This window comes from Phyllobates terribilis, unplaced genomic scaffold, assembly GCF_046119375.1.
Source record: "Phyllobates terribilis strain yellow unplaced genomic scaffold, ASM4611937v1 Scaffold_5__5_contigs__length_657084704, whole genome shotgun sequence".
Lineage (NCBI taxonomy): Eukaryota > Metazoa > Chordata > Amphibia > Anura > Dendrobatidae > Phyllobates > Phyllobates terribilis.
Window position 1 is genome coordinate 626,439,667 of NW_027362765.1, and position 26,293 is coordinate 626,465,959.

General features: G+C 43.9%; 1 protein-coding gene across 2 annotated transcripts in view; it reads right to left on the minus strand.

The window, feature by feature from the left end:
• Positions 1–921: 921 nt before the first annotated feature.
• The window catches only part of SMTNL1 (smoothelin like 1), a 236,646-nt gene continuing 211,274 nt past the window's right edge, over positions 922–26,293 (minus strand). For both annotated transcript variants that reach the window (XM_073686125.1, XM_073686124.1), the window contains one exon: positions 922–1,045. The gene's annotated coding sequence lies outside the window, so the exon portion shown is untranslated. The remainder of the gene's footprint in view (positions 1,046–26,293) is intronic.

Below are 26,293 nucleotides of genomic sequence, written 5' to 3' on the forward strand. Positions count from 1 at the left end.
CAAGACCAGAACAGAAGTAACAAGTGAAACAGAAAGGCTCAGGAACGAGAAGGAAGAGAGAACCCTAAGGACCCAGGAGATTGCGGGTGACGGGTTGGCAGAACAGGGTACCAGATCCCAAATTGGTGGAAGCGAATCATCTTCAGCCGAGAACCGGAGGTCGTGACCAGCCCTTGGTGCGACCCCTCGCTACACCTTGCTAGGAAGGCATACCATATAGGGTCAGGGACGTGGGCATGTAGCCCTCCCAAGAGAAGGCCCACGGGAGCTGGACATAAGCTTGGTCACTGGTGGGGCACGAGCCAGAGAAAGGACAGAAGGGAGCTTTGAGACATACTCCAGAAATACCTGGGAGTTGACCGAGTCCCTTGCCTGGTGGACGCAGCACGGCTTGGGTGGTCACTGCTTCGCGAGAGTGACCTGGAGAATACAAACTGTGAGTAAAGGACATTGGATTGCAACACGTTGTCTGTGACTTCTTGCTCCTCCGGCACTATTGGTATTGGGACTATCTCCACCATCACTCCCATCATCCACGCTAACTGCCCTGAGGCTGTACTCCTCCCGTGGGGAGTCATCCCATTCTTAGCTGCACACATAACACCGGCCTCAGCGTTCTGCCTTGCAGCGGCGGTCCCCATTGACCGCAATCCACGGGTGGCGTAGTCGGACCTTATCACACTAAAAAGACTGCCACTGATTTGACCACCCTGGGCTCGGACCGGGTCACCGCCACGGAGACTACAACCCCCAGCGATCCGGCTCCGGGTATTCCCCGCACGCACAACACAGGCCCAGGGGGCGCGTCATAAACAAGTAGAGCTGCTGGATGGAAGGGACTACATGGAAATGAAAAATAAATAATAATAATATAATCAGTTTATGATATGTAGGCACTAACAACATGGGTAATATTAAAATACTTTATTTTTACACATTTACCAAAGCAGAAAACCTTTAAGGGCAGAATATAGGCAGGTATATTCCTTGGCAAGCCTCGCGCAGTTCTGTTTTCTTCTTGTACGAAGAGCCATGCTCATGAAATCTGTGTACAGAAAAGAAAATCACAGATTGTTATTTAAATCATTGCTTTAGAATCAGGACTTTGAGAAGCCGTGAGGGACTGGACAGTTCTTAAAGTATGTCTTTCTCTGGAATGCTGCAGCCTTTCTCAGTTAAACATACATGTCTGAAATCATGCAGCCAATGTTTGATTCATGGCGTCCATAAATCGGGCAGTATGTTTCTGCTATCTGATTCCCTTTAATTGTTTTTACAAATGTAAAGGAAAAGGTATGTATTAATTGAAATTCCTTGAATTTCCCTGAATAATTTTAGGTTATTGCCCAGGAATTTTCCATGTGCAAGGAGAGAGATTGATGTCTCCCATTCTGATCCCCTGGTGAACCCTGTATGAGGCAGGGAGAAACGCGTCGGGATAATGATGAAGGGACTATAAAACGATAACAGTCATCTCTTCTATTATACCACATTGTTGGTTTTTGCTGATATATCTGCATTTATTGAGGTGAACAGCTATCTAGCCCTGGGCAATTGGTGGTAGCCAGGGATATTTATATGTATATATTTGCTCTCCTGGCAATTTGACCAGTGAGTTTTGGTCCTTTTTTTCCATTGTGGACAGGACTATTAATTTGTGACATTCCATACTTGGAAACTATACTCTGTATATTGATATAGGACAAATTATTTTCCCTGCCCATGGTAATCCTCTGTACCTGGGAGGCATTTGTGTGCTGGTCATTTTCTACCTCTGATGAAAATTTGCCTAGGAAGTATTTGCATTCTAGTCATTGTGTATCTCTGCTGATGGATACAAAACTGAATATGATTTACACCATCAAAGTCCAGCATGCTTTAATGGTATTTTGATATACATACAGATGCTTCTCACAAAATTAGAATATCAAAAAGTTAATTTCAGTTCTTCAATACAAAAAGTGAAACTCATTATATAGAGTCATTACAAACAGAGTGATCTATTTCAAGTGTTTATTTCTGTTAATGTTGATGATTATGGCTTACAGCAAATGAAAACACAAGTCATTATCTCAGTAAATTAGAATAATTAACAAAAACACCTGAAAAGACTTACTACGCATTTAGAAAGGTCCCTTAGTCTGTTTCAGTAGGCTCCACAATCATGGGGAAGACAGCCGACTTGACAGATTCCAGAAGGCAGTCATTGACACACTCCACAAGGAGGGTAAGCCACAAAAGGTGATAGCTAAAGAAGCTGGCTGTTCACAGAGTGCTGTATCCAAGCATATTAATGGAAAATTGAGTGGAAGGAAAAAGTGTGGTAGGAAAAGGTGCACAAGAAACTGGGATAATCGCAGCCTTGAAAGGATTGTTAAGAAAAGGCCATTCAAAAATTTGAGGGAGATTCACAAGGAATGGACTGCTGCTGGAGTCATTGCTTCAAGAGCCACCACACACAGACGTATCCAGGACACGGGCTACAAGTGCCACATTCCTTGTGTCAAGCCACTCATGACCAATAGACAACGCCAGAAGCGTCTTACCTTGGACAAGGAGAAAAAAACCTGGACTGTAGCTCAGTGGTCCAAGGTGCTGTTTTCAGATTAAAGTAAATTTTGCATTTCATTTGTAAACCAAGGTCCCAGAGTCTGAAGGAAGAGTGGAGAGGCCACAATCCAAGCTGCTTGAGGCCTAGTGTGAAGTTTCCACAATCAGTGATGGTTTGGGGAGCCATGTCATCTGCTGGTGGAGGTCCACTGTGTTTTATCAAGACCAAAGTCAGCGCAGCCATCTACTAGGACATTTTAGAGCACTTCATGCTTCCCTCTGCCTACAAGCTTTTTTGGAGATGGAAATTTCATTCTCCAGCAGGACTTCGCACCTGTCAACACTGCCAAAAGTACCAACACATGGTTTAAAAAGAACAGTATCACTATGCTTGATTGGCTGCTAACTCGCCTGACCTTAACCCCATAGAGAATCTATGAGGTATTGTCAAGAGGAAGATGAGACACCAGACCCAACAATGCAGACGAGCTGAAGGCTGCTATCACAGCAACCTGGGCTTCCATAACCCCTCAGCAGTGCCACAGGCTGATCGCCTCCATGCCACGCCGCATTGATGCAGTAATTGATGCAAAAGGAGCCCCGACCAAGTATTGAGTGCATTTACTGAACATACATTTCGGATTTTAACCCCTTAAGGACCGAGCCACTTTATAGGTTAATGGCCAGGCCAATTTTTTCAATTCTGACCAGGTAACACCTCTGGAACGCTTCAACGGATCCCCCTGATTCTGAGATTGTTTTTTCGGGACATATTGTACTCCATGATAGTGGTAAAATTTACTTGATATGACTTGTGTTTATTTGTAAAATAAATAGTTTGGCAAATGTTTTTAACATTTTGCAATTTTCAAACTTTGAATTGTCATGCTCTGAAATCAGAGAGATATGTCACACAAAATAGTTAATAAATAACATTTCCCACATGTCTACTTTACATCAGCACAATTTTGGAACCAAATTTTTTTTTTGTTAGGAAGTTATAAGGATTAAAAGTTGACCAGTGATTTCTCATTTTTCCAACAAAATTTACAAAACCATTTTTTTAGGGACCACATCACATTTGAAGTGACTTTGAGGGGTCTACATGACAGAATATACCCAAAAGTGACACCATTCCAAAGACTGAACCCCTCAAGGAGCTCAAAACCACATTCAAGAAGTTTATTAACCCTTCAGGTGCTTCACAGGAACTGACGCAATGAGGAAGAAAAAAATTAACATTTAACTTTGTTTCACAAAAAATTACATTTAGACCAAATTTTTTTTAATTTTATAACGGTAACAGAAAAAAATGGACCCCAAAAGTTGTTGTGCAATTTCTCCTAAGCACGCCGATAACCTATATGTGGTGGAAAACCACTGTTTGGGCACATGGCAGGGTTTGGAAGGGAAGGAGCGCCATTTGACTTTTTGAATTCAAAATTTGTTGAAATAATTAGCAGACGCCATGTCGCATATGGGGAGCCCCTGATGTGCCTAAACAGCAGAAACCCCCCACAAGTGACCCCATTTTGAAAACTAGACCCTTCAATTAACTTATCTAGATGTGTGGTGAGCACTTTAAACCCCCAGGAGCTTCACAGAAGTTTATAATGAGCTGTGAAAATAAAAATAAAAAGTCACAACATTTTTCTTTTAGACCCAAATTTTTTATTTTAACAAGGGTAACAGGAGAAAATTGACCTCTCATTTTGTTGTGCAATTTCTCCTGAGTACGCCAATACCCTACATGTAATTGGAAACTACTTTTGAGGCACAGTGCAAAGTTCAGAAAGGAAGGAGCACCATATTATAGTACAGATTTTACTGTTATGGTTTGAGGGTGCCATGACCCACTAGGAGATCCCCTGAGGTGCCAGAATAGCAGATTCCCCCATAAATTACCCCATTTTGCAAACTACACCTCTCAAAGAATTCATCTAGGGGTGCAGTGATCATACTGACACCAAGGGTGTGTCACAGAATTTTATACCATTGGGCAGTGATGAAAAAATAATTACATTTTTACCGCAAAAATTTTGTTTTAGCCCCAGATTTTACATTTTCACACTGGGATAATGGATAAAAATGGCACCAAAATTTGTCCCATAATTTTGTACAGTACTGCTTAGCCATACCGCGGCACTCGGGAGGGACGGAGCGCTATTTGCCTCCTGGAGAGCAGATTTTCCTAGAATAGTTTGCAGACTCTAGCCCCTAAATGCTAGAAGACCCAAATCCCCCCTTAAGTGACCCCATTTTGGAAATTATACCCCTGCCAAACATGTGGACACTAAATGTGGTTTAGACACACTGTGGTGCTCAGAAGGGAGGGGGGATTTGGATTTGGGAGTGCAGAATTTGTTGAATTTCTTATGGGGGGCGAGGAGCCCCTGTACTACCAGTAACATGGAAGCCCCCTATATTTCCATTAACACATGACAGACCTGAGTGGGGGCTTTTATCTGAAGCTTTTATTGGGAACATTTTACATAACATTTAGATCACATTTATCCGGCGCTCTACGCTGAGCACTTACTTTGGGGTTTCCATATAAATCTCCGAATGACGTGATTAAGATGAAACCCCTGAGGAATCCATTCACTACAATGAAATGAGGCAGCAGAGTTACTCTGGACTCAGTCTGGCCTCTGTTCAGCGTTATCCTTCTTTTCAGAGGTGCACAAAACTGTGGCTGACCGCTCTTTTATTTACGCCTAAAAAGATGGACACCGCTAAATAATAGGTCAGACGGCGTCCACAGTGCCTCCATCTGCCTCATTACAGGGAATCTTCCGTCAAGGGTTTCCATCTGAATCACTTATTTCAGAGATTTACACGGAAACCCCGGTGTAAGCGCTCAGCGCAGAGCGCAGGATAAATGTGCGCCGAGCCATACTGCGATCTTTGGGAGGCAGAATAAACAAATCATCAGCAGTTGAAGAATTGGTTTTATTTTTTATGCCATTCCTCGTGCAGTATAAAAGTGATTAGGCGACTTTATTCTTCGGGTCGGTGCGATTACAGCGATACCAGATTTATAGCGGGTTTTTATGATTGACAGCTGTCATACACTAAAAGACGCGTTTTTTTGCAAAAACTAATGTTTGCATCACCATATTTAGAGAGCTATAATTTTTCCATATTTTGGCCGACAGTCATGTGATGGCTTGTTTTTTGTGGGACGAGTTGACGTTTTTATTGGTACCATTTTAGGGCAAATTACATTTTTTGATCGCTTTCTATTCTGATTTTTGGGAGGCAGAATGAACAAAAACCAACAATTCAGGATTTTTTGTTGTTGTTGTTGTTACTTGTGTGGTAAAATTGATAAGGCAGCTTTATTCCTCGGGTCAGTACATTTACAGCGGTACCACATTTATGTATGTTTTTGCGCCTTTACGTAATAAAACTTTTATAGAAAAAATAATTATCTTTGCATCTTTTAATTCTGAGCGCTGTAACTTTTTAATTTTTCGGTTGATGGAGCTGTATGGCGGCTTGATTTTTGCGGGACGATTTCAGCGGTACCATTTTTATTTTCATCCGTCTTTTTGATCGCGTTTTATTCCACTTTTTTTGCAGTGGTATGATGAAAAGTCATAGTTTCTCATGTGTTTTTTTATTTTTATTTTTTTTCGCTGTTCACTGAAAGGATTAACTAGTGTGACACGTTTATAGATCGGGTCGTTCCGGACGTGGCGATACCAAATGTGTATTTTTTTCTTTTTATTTATTTATTTTTTTTCCTAAAAATCTGTATTTATTACTGTAATATATATATTTTTTTTACATTTTTAAAAAATTTTTAACATTTTTTTAAACTTTTTTACTTAGTCCCACTATGGGACTTTTACTTTTTTCACTTCTTTCATAGGTATAATGTACTGCAATGTACTAGCATTGCAATACATTATACCGATAGTGAAAGCTCCTGAGACCATGCTGACGTCACGGGGGCGCCAACCTAAAGGAAACTGGAGCTCCCAGCCCTCTGCCTGTCTCCTGAATGCTGCGATCGCACTCAATCGCAGCATTCAGTGGGTTAACAGCCAGGGGCGGCGTTGACACTGCTCCTGACTGTTTAATGCCAGAACTCAGCCACTGGCAGCGTGAGCTCCGGCACTGATAGAGCAGCAGACGCTGAAATTTCAGCATCTCCTGCTCCATCATGCTGTGATCGGTCAGTCACATTGACTGACCGATCGCAGCGATCTGGATTTAGGAACCAACAGCATGGGTCCCTGCACCCCTTCTCATGCCGCTCAGCTGTCACAGACAGCTGTCGGCACTGAACTGACACAGTGTGTTTACACGCTGTGCCAGTTCAAACGTATGACGGACACTGCACGGCAAAGAGCAGTAATTTATACCCGCTCATGACGTGCAGTGTCCGTCTTTGAGCATTATGAGGTTAAAAACATTTTTCAAGCTGTTATAAAGTATTCTAATTTACTGAGATAATGATTTTTGTGTTTTCATTGACTGTAAGCCATAATCATCAACATTAACTGAAATAAACATTTGAAATAGATCACTCTGTTTGTAATGACTCTATATAATATAGGAGTTTCAATTTTTGTATTGAAGAACTGAAATAAATTAACTTTTTGATGATATTCTAATTTAGTGAGATGCACCTGTATATGTTATTTTTTTCTATCTCCTTTTCTATTGTGTATTGTGTCTATAAAGTTGAATAGGGTATACTAGGGTGCTAAGGGATATTGATGTTGAGTGGTGGCGCATTGCAGTACAAATTAGGGTGCCAACCTCCACTGGCAAGAAAGGACAGATATCAGGGACAACCAGGGTTTTGATAGGCCTGTGTGTACCATCCCCTGGCTAAAACCTGAAATTGAATTAAGAGAAATTTCATGAAGCGAGTAGTGTATTTGTCTATTACATATCTGTTTTTAGAATAATGAGTCCTACAAGTTTTTAAAGATTATAATAAAAGTTATTTAGGGGTCTAACATTTCTGTTTGTAGTTGTTAAACTTAACTTAGGCCCCACACCTAGATTTATGAGTTGGTTGTCTGAAGTGTGATGCAGCAGTTGCGTCAGAAGTTCGGCCTAAGAAGCGGCAGAGCCGGACACGCAGAAGGGTGTCACTGGGAAGCAACTGGCGCCATTTTCTGCTCTGCACACAAAGAGTGCAGCAGTGAATCTCCAGTGACAATGGTGTGGAGTGGATGGGACGCCAGTGAGTACTCCAACTGTCCGATGGACGTGGGCAAAGAGGAGGAGGAGGTACCGGCAGCGGGAAGTCACTGGCCGATGGTCGCTTCCCAGGGACCGTCACCTTCACCACCGATGATGGTTCAGTGGACAACCACACCGCAGCCGGACATGGGTCTCTTGGTCCACGCGCTCAAGGTATTGTGCTGGAGCTGAATGCCGGAGAGTGAGACTCCCTCGGCTGAGGGAGAGAAGACCCCAGAGGGCGCAGCTGCGTAAAACAACACTCCTGGAGGAGGGGGATGAGTGCACTCCAATGTGGCTGGTCCCTGTTCTGGCCCTAGGCAGGGGGATCACTGAGGAGGAGGTGAGCGCGGTCGCGCCTGAGACAAGCGGGGTGGGAATAAGGCCAGGCAAAAGGAAGGCCCCTTACATTAACTGACAGGTCATAGAATGGGACATCATGAACAACCAACCGATCGACAGCCCCCTGCAATAGATATGCTAGCCTGCAGGAAGTAGACTGACCTGTACCTGAGGGGGTGGCTAGAAAGGTCCAACAATGCCCAGCGATGGGCAATAGAAGAGGCCCAAATCCATGGGCAGGTTATCGCGTTCGATATCAAGAAGGGATTTGGGTTCCTGAAAGAGGAGTGGACAGGGCATGAAGTTTATATGAGCCATGATATAGTGAAACGCAAATGCCAGCTGTCTCGACTCTACAGTCTATACCCGGGAGATTGTGGAGTTTGTGAAATGTGAGAGCAGAAGGGGCTGGTATGTGGCGGCCCTGGGGCGTCCTCAAACTTATGAGGACATCCTGGAAAGGGACCAGGAGTTCTTCAGGTGAAGATCCCAGAGAGAGGTCCGATAGAGGTGGGTTGAAGTGTCCCCCAAAGGATTCCTCAAGACGCCAAGGACCGGGGACGCCTGTGAGGAGAAGATAATTCCTGAGGAGTCACTGACAATCTGAAGAGATCTGCCAAAACACAAAATCAGGGCCCATGGAAGATAACAGGGCCACAGTGGGCCAGATGGTTCAAAAGTTCAGGGTCACCAGCTATAGTCCTACTCAAGTGGGCTGCGGGAATGTCATTTCCGGAGAAGACCCCGGACCAAGCAAGTTCCCGGACCAGCCCTGGAAATGGAAGAGACTCCCCTCCCCCACTGCTTGGGTTGCCTTCATGAAGGAGAGATGAGATGTCCGGAAGACTTGAAAAAGGGAAGATTCTATGTTCAGTTGTTAAGTTAAAAGTTTCACAGGGAATCTTCTCATCCATTCAGGCGAGAAGTCTGCAGAAAATCTCTATTGGAGGTGTGGACAACTTGTGGTGTGGCGTTAGAGTTGTGTGACATTCAAAAAATCCGAGGGACTGTTCCTTTTCCTTTGGGGCCGGCAAGGCCTGAAGTAGCCAAGGTTGTTTTGCTGCTAGCTTCTGGGTTTTTTTATTACGTTTTTTTCTGCTGGAATTGTAGGCGCTGATGCAACCATAAGGGTCTGATATCCTCAATAACAGAGACTAGCGTTTTTCTGGACTGCGCCCTCAAAAGACTGCGCCAACAAAAGAAGTTTTCAACTAAATGTTTTATGTACTAACTCTACTCTTAAAGGAAACCTGGCAGTAGGAATGTGTATGTTAAAATAAAGGTATGAGCAGTATGGCGCAGCCATACTGATTTAATACATACCTTTAGTTTAAAAGTCTGCAGCTTGGTTTTCGCTAAATCTTAATGCTAAATTTCGGTTTCCTCTGTGCTTTGGAGCGGGACTTGTGGGCAGGAATGTGGGTCGGGGCTTCGGCTCAAAGGGCTCAGCCACGGCCCATCCGCTGCCTCTGTTGCATTAATTTGAACTTCAGGTTGGCATCGTCTTAGCTGTGGGCGCCTCTCTCATTGGTGATGGTCTTCATGAAAATGGAGCCGGCGCATGGGTAGTTCGACCTCCCACAGTCTTCAGAAAAATGGCGCCAGAGGTGGTGCATGCGTAAAATGATATCTCGGTTCATCATTGAGTCCTACCCGGAAGCACAAAGTGCCAAAATTTAGCATTAAGATTTAACAAAAACCAGGCTGCAGATTTCAAACTAAAGGTATGTATTAAATCACTATGACAGCACCACACTGCCCATACCTTTAATTTAACATGGATATTTCTGCTGACAGGTTTCCTTTTAAGGTTCCGTATGGTCAAGGATGACCATAATTAAAGTGTGGGGGAATGTAGGCGTGGTGGAGGTGATGGTCTGTTCCGAGACACTGCAAGGAGTTAAATGTGTTTTATATGAATGTATGCTTTGAAAGCAGTAGCGTTGCTACCGGGGTGGCCATGCACTCTGAGGCACCCACTAAGAGCTACTACTACTGTAACTGTATCGGCTTGATGCCATAACAGTTGAAAGCAATGATGAGAGAGGGAGCATCACACTCTCTCCCATCATTCTCCCTCTGCAATGATGTCAGCATATGGCGCCTGCTGTGCTGAGATGTGCATGTGCTCGGAGCAGCAGGGGAACGAGGAGCAGAGGTGAGTATTGTATTGTATTTTTTATAGGGAGTGCATCATACTATATGGAGGCCTATGGGGAGTGCATTATACTATATAGAGGCCTATCGGGAGTGTATTATACTGTATGGAGACCTATGGGGAGTGCATGATATTATATGGAAGCCTATGGAGAGTGCATTATACTATATAGAGCCCCATGGGGAGTGCATATTGCTGAATGGAGGCCTATGGGGAGTGCATTATGCTGAATGGAGGCCTGTGGGGAGTGCATTACACTGTATGAAGGCCTATGGGGAGTGCATTGTACTGTATAAAGGACTATTGGGAGTGTATGATACTATATAGAGGCCTTTTTGGGGTGCATTATACTGTATGGGGAGTGAATTATACTGTATGGAGGCCTACGGGAAGTGCATAATACTGTATAGAGGCCTATGGAGAGATGCATTATACTATATTAAGGCCTATGGGGAGTGCATTATCCTATATAGAGGCCTATGAGGAGTGCAGAATACTATATGGAGGATTATGGGGTGAATTATACTATATGGAGGCTATTTAGGGGTCCATCATACACTGAGGGGTCCATCATACAGTGTGGAAGCTAATGTAGGCTCTTTGGACAGTGTTGGAACCATCAAAGAGTTTGGGGGCTACTAAGGGGTCAGTATACTGTGTTGGTGCATTATATTGTGTATAGGAAAACATCATACTCTGTAGAGGGGAGCTGTATGGGGGGGAGACTTGGGACATTATTAAATGTTAAGTGGGCACTTATTGTTACAGTGGCACTCTGGTTATTGTAACTGTCAATGGGACACACAAAGAGCATGATTTTCTAGGGGGCAAAATGTGGGCTCTGTTTTTTAAGGCACTAGCACAGGGCATTAATATATTCTAGAGGTTACTTTTACCATCTAGAGGGCACACAGTACCACACAGCAGGTGAGGTAACAAAGACACATAGGGCAGCAGAGGCTCAGTATTGGGGTATTAGCAGGATAAGGAGTTTGTGCAGGTTGAGAATAGATGGGGACGGTACCTAAAATGTAAGGAGTCAAATGTGTCTTTGTTGTAATCTCTGCAGACGAGTCCTGGCTGGAATAGTTGTCATGTCGGTCAGGGCCAGATGGAAAAGACATGAAAAGTGACCGATTCCATCAGAACGTCAGCTGTAAGTCACTGTCTGTAACTGTACTGTAATCTCTTATATGTTCGGCAGGACTGGAATCTACCACCATATGGTCACCATATGGCAGTAATATCAGTGTTGGTCTTTGTATAGAGATTTTCATTAGTAACAGCACGGGCATATGCTGAAGTTCTCCAACAGCCACAATTTGGGTGTGCCACCATTGTTGTAATCAGTTACCTGGTTAGGAGTCCACTCAGAAGTTTTGCTCCCTTCCTGAACCAAAACCCTAGCTGTGCCTCTGTTTGGAAGGTAGAACCTTCTGGGGCTGCAGTTTAGCCTAGTCAGAGTTAACTGTAATGTTAACCATAGTCAGTGCCAAGTTCGAGAAGTGACAGGTCAGTAGAGAGAAGCAGTGAGCGGTGACGATAGCAGTCGGAGGTTAAAGGTTGCTAGGGAAAACGTGAGCCTAACAACTCGGGGCAGTGGCTTGCCAAAGAATCCCTCCGTGCGAACCAGCTTTTTGGCCTGGAAACCTTGAGATGGATGTCGGGGCCCCTGGGCACACTCAGCCTGCTAAGCTGCAGGGGAAAATGGACTCAAACTCTCAGAGGCAGAGGGTGATGGAATCCAAGTAAAATTCTAGTGGTGGAGAAGAATTCCTAGTACTAGGGAAGATATCAAAATGGATACTCTATACTTCCCGAGAACCAGGGCTTAAGTTGTGTCCGGTACCTGCGGGAAAGACCATAACCCATTGGGTCTTATCCTTTATGCCTGTTTGTAAAGACTGCCACTTCCCAAGTAAAAGTACCTCGCTCAGGCACCTTACATATTGTTTAGTATAAGGGTCTTGCTGAAGTTTCATCACTTCAGGCTAGTCACAGATCTGAACAGGTTGGTGTTTCAAGTTGGGGGGCCATTTGAGGGGACATGCATTCTGGGAATTGATTGGGGACATAAAATTCCTTATATTGTTCAAATTTCAGTGTTTGTCCCCAGAGGTTATAAAGTTACAAAACCATTCTTTTAGGGACTGCATCATATTTGAAGTGACTTTGAGGGGTCTATATGACAGAAAATACCCAAAAGTGACACCATTCTAAAAACTGCACACCTCAAGGTGCTGAAAACCACATTCAATAAGTTTATTAACCCTTCAGGTGCTTCACGGGAATTAATGGAATGTGGAAGGAAAAAATAAACATTTAACTTTTTTTCACAAAAATTTTCCTTTAGACCCAATTTTTTTACTTTCACAAGGGAAACTGGAGAAAATTGACCCCAAAATTTGTTGTGAAATTTCTGCTGAGCATACCGATACCCCATATGTGGGGAAAAACTACTGTTTGGGTGCACAGCAGGGCCCGAAAGGGAATGAGTGCCATTTGACTTTTTGAATGTAAAATTTGCTGGCATAATTAGCGGATGCCATGTCGCATTTGGAGAGCTCCTGATGTGCCTAAACAGGGAACTTGAATAGATGTGTGGTGAGCAGAAATTTATAATGTTGAATCATGAATATAAAAAAAAAAATCTAATTTTTCCCACGAAAAAATTTTTAGCCCCAAATTTTGAATTTTCACAAGTGTAACAGGAGACATTACACCATACAATTTGTTGTGCATTTTCTCCTGAGAACACTTATACCCCATATGTGGGGGAAAACTACTACTTGGCTGCACGGCTGGGCTCGGAAGGGAAGGAGCGTCATTTGACTTTTTGAATGCAAAATTTGCTGGAATAATTAGCGGCGCACGGTAGGGCTCAGAAAGGCTGTAATGACGTTTTGGTATGCAGATTTTGATGGAATGGTCTACGGGTGTCATGTCTCATTTGGAGAGCCCCTGATGTGCCTAAACAGAGGAACCCCCCCCCCCCACAAGTGAATTTATCTTGAACCCACAGGTGCTTCACAGAATTTTACAAAGTTGATCTTTGAAAATAAAAAATAAATATTTTTCCCACAAAAATGTTGTTTTAGCTGCAAATCTTTTCATTTTCACAAGGATAACAGGAGAAAATGGACCCCAAAATTTGTTTCTCCTGAGTACACTGATACCCCATATGTGGTTGAAAACTACTTTTAAGGCACAGTGCAAAATTCAGAAGGGAAGAAGCGCCATATTGGAGTTTGCTGGATTGGTTTGAGGGTGCCATGTCATATTGGTAGAGCCCTTGACGTGCCAGAACAGCAGAACCCCCCCATAAGAGACCCCATTTTACAAACTACACCTCTCAATGAATTAATCTATGGCTGCAGTGATCATACTGACACCACAGGTGTGTCACAGAATTTTATACCATTGGGCAGCGAAAACATAATTACATTTTTACCACCAAAATTTTGTTTTAGCCTCAGATTTTACATTTTCATACTTGGAAATAGGTGAAAATGGCACCAAAATTTGGCCCACAATTTCTGCTGAATGTACAGTTGGGAAAAAAATTATTTAGTCAGCCACCAATTGTGCAAGTTCTCCCACTTAAAAAGATGTGTGGAGCCCCAGATTGAGGGAGATTATCAGTGGTCTTGTATTGTATGCATAGGCGGATTATAATGAGGGCAATCCAGGCGACCGCCCGGAGCCCCGAGCCTGCAGGGGGCCCGCGGCTCCGGGCGGGGTGTCTAATGCCGGATTGCCCTCATTATATGTGCGGGCCGCCGCGGCACATACCAGTAGCAGTGGCGGGAGGGGGGGCCCCGGACCGCTCCACCAGCAGCGGCCGCCGCTACTTCTTCATCGGCCGGGCCAGCACTGCAGCAGTTAACTTCCCTGTGCTGGCCCGGCCGCGTCACTGCTAGGAGACACGGCCCTGTGCGCGGCCGTGTCTCCTAGCTGTGACGTCACGCAGTGCGCGCCCGGCCTGTTCTGCTACTTACCACCGGAGAGGAGAGAGAGCAGGCAGGAGGAATGGAGCCGGGGGATGGTGAGTGTGTGCGTGTGGGCAGGTGTGTGTGTGGGCAGATGTGTGTGTGTGTGGGCAGATATCTGTGTGGGCAGGTGTGTGTGTGTGTGTCTGTGTGGGCAGGTGTGTGTGTGTCTGTGTGGGCAGGTGTGGGCAGGTGTGTGTGTGTGGGCAGGTGTGTGTGTGTGTCTGTGTGGGCAGGTGTGTGTGTGTGTCTGTGTTGGCAGGTGTGTGTGTGTGTGTGTGTGTCTGTGTGGGCAGGTGTGTGTGTGTGTCTGTGTGGGCAGGTGTGTGTGTGTGTGTGTCTGTGTGGGCAGGTGTGTGTGTGTGTGTGTCTCTGTGGGCAGGTGTGTGTGTGTGTCTGTGTGGGCAGGTGTGTGTGTGGGGGGGGCAGGTGTGTGTGTGTGTGTGTGTGTGGGCAGGTGTGTGTGTGTGTGTGTGTGTGGGCAGGTGTGTGTGTGTGTGGGCATGTGTGTGTGTGTGTGTGGGCAGGTTAGAAAGTCTTGCCCTGTTGAACACTACACCTGACTTGAGGCCGCCACCTCTTGGTTGTCCAATGATCTTGCTTCTCTAGGGCTCTTCTCAGATATTCATTATACCAGCTCCCCAGAATACCAAAGCTAGGGTGGGTGACCACGAGCCCTGGTGGTGGCCATAACTGCGGCCACCCAGGGGAAATACTCCATAACAACAATCCCCTGAGGTGGTGTAGGATCTAAGGACCTATTCACACTACATTCAGCGCTGCATTCAGGTCTTTACACAAGGCTTACAACTGAATCCCTGAAATTCAGGACTGTGCTGTCTGAAATTAGACATCTGAAAGCAGAGCAAATGGAGCCTAAAGATTCAGACTTTAGCCTCGGTTTGCCTTTGTTCAAATCAATGGCTATGTCAAGGCCCATCTGAATGCCATTTTTCAGGGATTTAGATAGAAGCCTGGAAAGAGGAGATGAATGCATTGCAAAATTCAGTGTGAATAGGCCCTTATATCTGGAGTCTTGATATTGATGCCACATGCATTTTACTTGTTTTTAACTTAAAAAAAATACACACACACACACTATACATACACACATACATACACACACACACACACACTATACATACAGACACACAGATGTGTGTGTGGGCAGGTGTGTGTGTGTGTGGGCAGGTGTGTGTGTGTGTGATGTCTGTCTGTGTATGTGTGTGTGTTTGTGTGTGTGTGTGTGGGCAGATGTCATTGTGTGATGTCTGTTTGTATGTATTTTTGTGTTTCAAATGTCTTTATGCGTGCCTGTATATGTTTGTGTGTGTGCATGACTGCATGCGGCCTCCTGCTGAGTATAGTTGGCGCCGTGCGGCCTCCTGATGTCTCTGGGGGGGGCGCCGTGCGGCCCCCCGCTGTGTATAGATGGCTACTTGCGGCCCCCCGCTGTGTATAGATGGCTACGCGCGCCCCCCCCCGCTGTGTATAGACGGTGCCGTGTGGCCCCCCGCTGTGTATAGATGGCTACGTGCGCCCCCCCGCTGTGTATAGATGGCTATGTGTGGCACCCCGCTGAGTATAGATGTCGCCGTGCGGTCTCCTGCTGTGTATAGATGGCTACGTGCGGCCTCCCGCTGAGTATAGATGGCGCTGTGCGGCCTCCAGCTGTCTCTGGGGGGAGCGCCGTGCGGCATCTATACTCAGCAGGAGGCCGCACGTAGCCATCTATACACGTATACTCAGCAGGAGGCCGCACATAGCCATCTATACGGCGCCATCTATACACAGCGGGAGGCCGCACGGCGCCATCTATACACAGCGGGAGTCTCAGTGCTTTGCAAGAGCAGTCAATAAATTCTGCTTGACTAATTCTGAGCACCATAAAGTCTGGTTCGCTTCTAACCTGCTGTCTTCATTTTCAGCTTGCTGAATTCTATCTCATTTACTGTCATTCGAGACGATGCCTTTGCTGGTCTCTTTCACCTTGAATAGCTGTAAGTGCTCCACTTAATGTCATATTTTTGATTCTGTTCTTCTTCATCTTTTGGCATGTGCAATTGTATGAGCAAGTATTCACATGAATTTATGACCTACTTAAACCTTTGAGGACCTTAAATTTTATTCAATCAAATTTTTTTCCAGTTTAAAACTATGGGACATATATGTGCCTTGGTCCTCAAAGGGTTTTTAAAGGGGCTGCAAACATAAATACGAAAAAAATAATTCAATTAGTGCTTTTTGTGTTCATTTAATTTTTATTTGAAGTCCATTTTTTTATATACCTTGAAATTAAGCCCTACCCCATGGAATGAAGCCCTATCTACATGACATCTGAGAGCTACATGGATCCTGCTTGTGAGGTGCCTGTCCGTCACTACTATTCAGTTTTAGGGTCCACTCACTAAGCCATATATTCTCTCATGCAAGAGAATAGGGCCAATTATGCTAATGACACTCGGCTCAAACTCTGTCAGAGCTTCAACTGAGTGTGATCCGATTCTCTCGCAGCACAGATATGGAGAAGATGGAGAACTTAATTTCTCCATCTTCTCCATAGTCTCTGTGAGTGTTCATCGGACTGCACTTGGATGACATCCGAGTGCAGTCCAATGTTTTAAGTGCACCCATAGACTTGTATGGGTGCACATGGTCCGAATATCGAATGAGATTATTTTCTCATGCCAATAATCGCAGATCTGTACTGTCCCATTGTATAACATAGGGCCGAGTCCTATCCGATAAAACATCACATAGCATTCGGTCGTGTTATACGACAGTGTGAGCGAGCCCTTAGAGTCAAGGAATATTTACATGCAGATGATGATATTACTCTCCAAGTGTATATTTTTTTAGGCGAGTTCATAGTAAATGCTTTGCCTTTTTTGACATGTGATCAACTAAAGAACAAGAAAGATTTAGGACCTCCCCTATAGAGAAACGGAAAATAGTTTGGAGGACTTGCATGTCCTTTTTTATTTATTATGAGAAAATCATAAAAGATCCCGTTTTTTCACCATGCTGTGACTTTCTGCTGAGGGAGAGGGAGAGAGCTGCCCTATTCAGAGTCTGTAATAAGACCTGCTGACAAAAGTGTTGAAGATACAGTCTAATGTGAATTAACAATGAAAAAAAGTTAATTTCACAAATGGCTTGTATTTTTTTAATACAAACTTTTTTGTGTTTACAGCTCCTTTAAAGGGAATCTGTCATCAGGTTTTTGCCACCTAATCTGAGAGCAGCATAATGTAGGGTTAGAGGCACTGATTCCAGTAATGTGTCACTTACTGGGCTGCTTAGTGTTGTTTTGATAAAATCATTGATTTGTCAGAAGGTAATTATCACTAGATGACTAGTAAGTTCTGTAGGACCCCACCCCCATCACTGATCAGTAGATTTCTGTGTACACTGAGCATGGGCAGAAAGCTGCCAATCAGTGGTGTGGGTGGGGCTATACAGAGCGCAGCATTCAGAGAGCTGCTAGATCTGCAGCAAATAAAATGCTGATTTTCTGAAAATGACAACAAGCAGCTGAAAAAGTGACACATTGCTGGAATCAGGGTATCTGCCCCAATATTGTGCTGCTCTCAGATGAGGCAGCACAATTAATATTGTGCCAAATTAATTTCCGTGAACTATCATATGATCTATCACAGGGGATCATGTGACATGTCACGTGATAAATCAGGTGGGGGGGGGCGCGCCTTCTAAACTGCCCGGGGCCCTTGCTATTCTTAATCCACCCCTGATTGTATGTCTTCCATTTTCTAATTATTGCTCCCACAGTTGATTTCTTCACACCAAGCTGCTTGCCTATTGCAGATTCAGTCTTTCCAGCCTGGTGCAGGGCTACAATTTTGTTTCTGGTGTCCTTCGCCAGCTCTTTCGTCTTCACCATAGTGGAGTTTGGAGTGTGACTGTTTAGGTTGTGGACAGGTGTCTTTCATACTGTTAACAAGTTCAAACAGGTGCCAGTACTACAGGTAATGAGTGGAGGACAGAGGAGCCTCTTAACCACTTCGCACCAGAGCCTGTTTTTGCCTTCGTGACCAGGCCAATTTTTTCAATTCTGACCACTGTCACTTTATGAGGTAATTACTCTGGAACACTTCAACGGATCCCCCTGATTCTGAGACTGTTTTTTCATGACATATTGTACTTCATGATTGTGGTAAAATTTCTTCGATATCACTTGCGTTTATTTGTGAAAAAATCAGAAATTTGGCGAAAATTTTGAAAATTTTGCAATTTTCAAACTTTGAATTTTCATGCCCTTAAATCAGAGAGATATGTCACACAAAATAGTTAATAAATAACATTTCCCACATGTCTACTTTACATCAGCACAATTTTGGAACCAAATTTTTTTTTGTTAGGAAGCTATAAGGGTTAAAAGTTGACCAGCGATTTCTCATTTTTCCAACAAAATTTACAAAAACATTTTTTTAGGGACCACATCATATTTGAAGTCACTTTGAGGGGTCTTTATGACAGAAAATACTCAAAAGTGACACCATTCTAAAAACTTCACCCCTCAAGGTGCTCAAAACCACATTCAAGAACTTTATTAACCCTTCAGGTGCTTCACAGGAATTTTTGGAATGTGGAAGAAAAAAATTAACATTTAACTTTTTTCACAAAAATGTTACTTTAGACCCAATTTTTTTTATTTTCACAGGGGTAACAGGAAAAAGTGGACCCCAAAATTTTTTGTGCAATTTCTCTTGAGCACGCAGATACCCCATATGTGAGGGAAAACCACTGTTTGGGCACACTGCAGGGTTCGGAAGGGAAGGAGCGCCATTAGACTTTTTGAATGTAAAATTTCTCTGAATAATTAGCAGACGCCATGTTGCGTTCGGAGAGCCCCTGATGTTCCTAAACAGTAGAAACCCCCCACAAGTGACACCATTTTGGAAACTAGACCCCTTAGGGAACTTATCTAGATGTGTGGTGAGCACCTTGAACCCCCAGGTGCTTCACAGAAGTTTATAATAATGAGCTGTAAAAATAAAATTTTCACATTTTTCCCACAAAAACGTTTTTCATCCCTTAATTTTGCATTATCATAAGGGTAATAGGATAAATTGCACCATGAAATTTGTTGTGCAATTTCTCCTGAACACGCTGATACCCCATATGTGGAGGCAAACCACTGTTTGGGCGCACGGCAGGGTTTGAAAGGGAAGGAGCGCCATTTGACTTTTTGAATGTAAAATTTGTTTGAATAATTAGCGGACGCCATGTTGCATTTGGGGAGCCCCTGATGTGCCTAAACAGTGGAAACCCCCCACAAGTGACACCATTTTGGAAACTAGACCCCTTAGGGAACTTATCTGGATGTGTGGTGAGCACCTTGCACCCCCAGCTGCTTCACAGAAGTTTATAATATTGAGCCATAAAAATAAAATTTTCCCATTTTTCCCACAAAAAATGTTTTTCATTCCCTAATTATCATAAGGGTAATAGGATAAATTGCACCATGAAATTTGTTGTGCAATTTCTCCTGAACACGCCGATACCCCATATGTGGGGGAAAACCACCGCTTTGGTGTACGGCAGGGTTCGGAAGAGAAAGGAGCGCTATGTTGGCTGGAATAGGTTGCAGACACCATGTCACATTTGAAGAGTCGCTGACATGCCGAAATATCAGAAACCCCCACAAGTGACCCCATTTTGTAAACTACACCTCTCAAGGAATTCATCTAGGGAAATAGTTTTTATTTTTTAATTTTTAAATTTATACCATTGGGCAGTGAAAAAAGCATAATTATATTTTTACCACAAAAAATGTTTTACCCTCAGATTTTACATTTTCACACAGGGCAATGGGTAAAAATGGTGCTGAAATGTGTCACACAATTTCTTCTAAAAGTGTCAATACCCCATATGTGGCTGTATTGTACCGCTCAGCCATACGGCGAGATCTGGGGGGGACGGAGCGCTATTTGACAATTGGAGAACAAATTATTGTAGAATAGGCATTTGGATTTGGGAGCACAAAATTTTCAGAATTTCTTTTGGGGGGCAAGGGCCATTTTGCTTTTCCAGAGCCTTTCTGCTACCAGTAACTTGCAAGTCCCTTATATTTTTAACAGATGACAGACCTGAGTGGGGACTAGCTTTTTTTGAGGACTGAGTTGAAGCTTTTATTGGGAACATTTTATGTAACATTTATCCGGCGCTCTAGGCTGAGCACTTACATCGGGGTTTCCATCTAAATTTCCAAGTGATGTAATTCAGATGAAACCCCTGCAGGATCCATTCACTATAATGAGGCAGCAGAGTTACTCTGGACTCCGTCTGGCCTCTGTTTAGCGGTGTCCTTTTTTTCAGAAGTGCACAAAACTGTGGCCAACTGCACTTTTATGCACGCCTAAAACAAATGACACCGTGGAATCACAGGCCAGACGGCATCCACAGTGGCCTATATCTGCCTCATTACAGGGAATCTTCCGTCATGGGTTCGGCTGAATCACATATTTCAGAGATTTACACGGAAACTCTGGTGTAAGTGCTCAGCGCAGAGCACAGGATAAATGTGAGCAGAGCCTTACTGCGATCTTTGGGAGACATAATAAACAAATCAGTAGCAGGTGAAGAATTGGTTTTATTTATTTTTTACGCCGTTCCTCGTGCAGTATAAGTGATGAGATTACTTTATTCTTCAGGTCGGTGCGATTACAGAGATACCAGATTTATATCGGGTTTTTATGACTGACAGCTGTCACACACTAAGAGACGCTTTTTTTTGCAAAATCTAGTTTTTGCATTGCCATATTTTGAGAGCTATAATTTTTCCATATTTCGGCCGACAGAGTCATGTGACGGCTTGATTTTTGCGGGACGAGTTGACATTTTTATTAGTACCATTTTTGGGTACGTGACATTTTTTGATCACTTTCTATTCCGTTTTTTGGGAGGTAAAATTAACAAAAACCAACAATTCAGGAATTGTTTTTTGAGTTTTTTTTTTTTTATGCCGTTCTGCGTGTGGTAAAAGTGATCAGGCAGCGTTATTCTTCGGGTTTACAGCGATACTACACTTACTGCATATTTTTTTTATGTTTTGGCGCTTTTACACAATAAAACAATTTTATAGAAAAAATATTTTTTTTGCATTGCTTTATTCTGAGCGCTATAACTTTTTTATTTTTCGGCTGATGGAGCTGTATGGCGACTTTTTTTTGCGGAACAAGATGACATTTTCATCGGTACCATTTTTATTTCCATTTTGCTTTTTGATCGCATTTTTTTCCACTTTTTGTTTGGCGATATGATGAAAAAGCATATTTTTTTGCTCCGTTTTTTATTTATTTTTATTACGGTGTGCACAGAAGGAGTTAATTAGTGTGACAGTTTTATAGATCGGGTTGTTTCGGACGCGGCGATACCAAATATGTGTACTTTTTTTGTTTTTGCATAAATATATACGGATTTATTGGTTTAATATTTTATTTTATTTTTATTTTGTGATTTTTTTTTAACAGTTTAAAAACATTTTTTTTAACTTTTTTTTACATTTTTACTTAGTCCCTGTATGGGACATTAATTTTTATTTTTCTGATCACTGATCTCATGTAATGTAATAGACATGTATTACATTACATGAGATCTTCGCTGACTGTTTCACAGTCAGAGTCTCCTGCCAGGCTTCAGCTGCAGGCTGAGCCAGGCAGGACACCATATATGGCAGAGCTGGAGGCGGTCATGTGACCTCCAGCTGCAATACCAACGTCAGGTCCTGGAAGGTATCAGGGGTCTTCGGAGAGGTAAGTAAGACGACCCCGTCTCCTCTGTCTATCTTCTATATGCCGCGATCACTATAGATCGCGGCATATAGAACATAGCAAAGGGTTAACATCATTGGGACCTGATCCAATCAGGTCCCGATGATGTCCCCTGTCAGAGCTATCGCTCTACACCGCAAACCCAGCGCTTGCAGGACCCTGGGGGTCCTGAGCGCTGCGAGACCACCCACCGTTTTTAAACGTCGGCGCTGCACAGAGCCCAGCAAGCGCCGACGTTTATCTACAGTGGGCCGTCGCGAAGCGGTTAAAGAAGTTGTTACAGGTCTGTGAGAGCCAGAAATCTTGCTTGTTGGTAGCTGACTAAATACTTATTTTCCACCTAAATTTGAAAAAAAATTCTTTCCAAATCAGACAATGTGATTTGTTTTCTCATTTTGTATCTCATAGTTGAGGTCTACCTATGATGTCAATTACAGGCCTCTCATCTTTTTAAGTGGGAGAACTTGCACAATTGGTGGCTGACTAAATACTTCTTTTCCCCACTGTGCAAAATACCTTAGGGTATCATCACGTGACCCCCAGCTGCAGCCTCAGCTGACATCTGCTGATGTCACGTCAAGTTCCGGCTGCAGCCAGGCATGACCCAGTGACACGCAACCCCCTGATTGATGGGCTCTGGGCGGGGTTTCTCCACATGTAACAGCCCAGCAACCAGCGCGCACTTTCCAAATTAATGCAGACGAGACAGAAAGCGCGCATTGGATGCTGGGCGGTGTAACTTGACATGACATCAGCGGATGTCAGCTGACACTGCAACAAGGGTCACATGATGCCTATTGAGCAGTCAGCGATAACATCGCTCACAGGCAAGAATGACAACACAAGGTAATTACAAAAACACTTCTTTCCACTGTTTAATTCAATGGGGGCATTATGTATAGTAGTGGACAACCTCTTTAATTAGGTAGAATAATATCATATTATTCTCATAGTTTATCAGCATGATAACTGATTGCATTCGGCAGCCAAAACAGCGTAAGTAAATAGGGAAGGAGATCCCACCTCCTTTCTTTCCTGATTCTCCCAGTACCCAATCCAGAGCTTAGGGCTAGGCTGCTGTGTCACGCCCAAACCAGTCATTATAATGAATGGGAAAAGGGCTCGTCCAACTGGTCCAATCACATTGGGTATTTCCACAGACATCACAGGACTCACGCACACCAATCCAAGGCGATGTTACATTAGAGGCATGTCTTTTAACAATAGCCCAATAATGGGCGATTTAACCGAGGATGTGAAAAGGTCGCCGATAACCAATCTAGAGCGACACTAATGTTGGAGGCGGGTCTATTCCAAATGGTGATCAAGGCCTGGAGGGGAGTCTTCTATCCGGTTCATAATGATGAAATAGTCATTCCGTCTTTTTCAGGTCATAGCCCTCATATAGCAAAAACAGAATTAGACCTACCGATAATTCCATTTCAAAGAACCTTCCACGACAGCATAGGAGGATGTCTCCACGCCCTAATGGGGGACAGGAAGCTCAAAGAGGTTAAAAACCCCTCCCACCTCCCCATTGCCAGTGTCTTCTAACAAATCAGCATAGCATAGAGACTTCTAAATCTAGGAAGAACCCAAAAAAATTAAAATCAGAGAGGGAAATGGTGCTGTCGTGGAAGGTTCTTAGAAATGGAATTACCGGTAGGCCTAATTCTGTTTTCTCCAATCACCTTCCACGACAGCATAGGAGGAATACCTATCTATTACCTTAGGGAGGGACTACGGCCTGAAGCACTTTCCTGCCAAAGGCCAAGTCTTGAACTGATGAGAGGTCCAGCCGATAATGTTTGATGAACGTGTTAATGGAGGAACATGTGGCGGCGCTGGAAATCTGCTCGGTCGAAGCGTCTGCACGTTCGGCCCAGGAGACTGACATGGATCTTGTAGAATGAGCGGTCAGTTTTTTCGAAGGGGGTAGGCCCTGACTGATATGGGTCATACGAATAGTTTGTTTAATCCAATTGGAAACTGTTTTTCGACACCTTTCTACCCTTATTTCTACCCATGGGCTGGATCAACAGATTTTGATCCAACCTAAAAGATTTGATGAGCTTAAGATACTGAATTACCGCTCTACGTACATCTAGGAAGTGAAACTCTTGTTCCTTACTATTATACTGGTTTTGGCAAAAGAACAGTAAGATGATCTCCTGAGATCTATGGAAGGGGGAGACAAGTTTTGGAAGGAAGGCAGGATCAAGTTTAAGAATAATTCTATCCTCTAAGATTCTTAAATGGGGTTCCTTTATAGAAAGGGCTTGAAGTTCTCCCACCCATCTAGCCGAGGTAATGACAATAAGGAAATCCGTTTTGTAGGAGAGATTCTGGATGCTACAGGCTGTTAAAGGCTCAAATGGGGGTTGAGAAAGACCCTTGAGGACTATATAAAGATCCCAGGATGGAACTAAAGACCGAAGGGTAGGATGGAGTCTAGAAGCAGAAGTCATAAAACGTCTAACCCGTCTGTGTCCGGCTAAGTTACAATCAAAAATGGAACTTAAGGCAGAGACCTGTACTTTCAGTGTACTAGGTCCAATTCTAGACCCCTCTGAAGGAAATCCATAATCTGAGCAATATTAGGGTGAAAGGGGTCCGGAGCGATAGGAGCGCACCAGAAGGAAAATGTTTTCCACACTTTACCATATATAGCGTTGGTTACTGGTTTACGAGATTTCTGCAAGGTTGAGATCACGTGTTCTGAGAGCCCTTTGGCACTCAATACATTGGCTTCAGTAACCATGCCGCTAATTTGAGGTGTTGGGGGTCTTGGTGGAACAGAGGACCCTGAGAGAGGAGGAGATCGTGGTTTCAAGGTAGAGGAATTGGACCGTCCAGCTTGAGATTCAATATTAGATAATACCAGCTTCTCTTGGGCCACATGGGTGTGATCAAAATTGTCCTGACCCGATCTTCTCTGATTTTTTGGAGAGTTCTGGCTAGCAATGGAATCGGTGGAAAGCATTGGCTAGCTGGAAGGACCATGTATGGGAAAAGGCATCTATCCTTAAGGAGCCCTTTTTTGGCTCCAGGGAGAATAAGGTGTCGACCTTCTCATTCCTGTGAGTTGCAAAGAGATCAACTTCTGGTAAACCCCATCTTGTTACTAGAGAGAGAAAAAAACATCCTGGTTCAGGCTCCACTCTCCTGTGTGAACGTCTTGTCTTGACAAGAAGTCTGCCTGAGTATTGGATGATCCTTTCAGATGTACAGCTGTGAGAGACAGCAGGTGTCTTTCGGCCCAAGAGAATATTCTTTTGGATATTAATTTTAGATCGTTGGACCTCGTACTTCCCTGATGACGAAGGTGTGCTACTTCAGTCATATTGTCTGAGAAGATTCGGACGTGGGTTCCCGATACCAGGTCTCCTGCCGTTAGGAGAGCTTCCTCCATCGCTTTCAGTTCTCTGAAGTTGGAAGATTTGGTCTTTATGAGAGGACTCCAGAGACGCCGATAGGGAATTCGGGATACCACCACACCCCAACCTCTCCTGCTGGCGTCGGTTGTCACTGTAAGTAAAGTGGACTGGACCCAGACCACCCCTCTGCAAAGATTTCAGGGGTTCAGCCACCAGGCTAGGGAGGCCTTCACACGACCGGGAGTCTGAACTTATTTGTTCAGAGAATCCAAACGTCTGTTCCAGGAAATAAGCATGTGATTCTGTAGTTCTCTGGAGTGGGCCTGAGCCCATAAGACAGACGGGATACAGGAGGTCATGGTTCCCAGGACCGACATGGCTGCTCTCAGGGTAGGCGACCGTTGATCCTGGAATGACAATATTTTCTTCATAAGGTTTTTCTGATGATCCTCTGGTAGAGAGGACATCTGTTTCACCGAATCTAGAGTGACACCCAGAAACTGTCGACTTGTTGATGGAATCAGCTCCAATTATTTAAAATTCGGGCTCCAACCTAGACTCCGAAGGATTTGAAGGGTCTCGGAGATATGATCTCTGAGGACCGAGGTAGTCGGTACGATTAGAAGGAGATCGTCTAGATTGGGGACGATACATATCCCTTGTTGACGAATATAGGTCACTACTTCGGCCATGAGTTTGGAGAAAACCCCAGGGGCCGACGAGATGCCAAAGGGAAGTACATTGAATTAGTACCGTTGAACCTGATGGTTCTGAAAAACTGCGACCCTCAGGAACTGTCTGTGGGCCTGATGGAGTGGGACATGAAAGTATGCGTCCTGTAAATCTATTGTGGCCATAACATATCCCTGGCCGACTAAG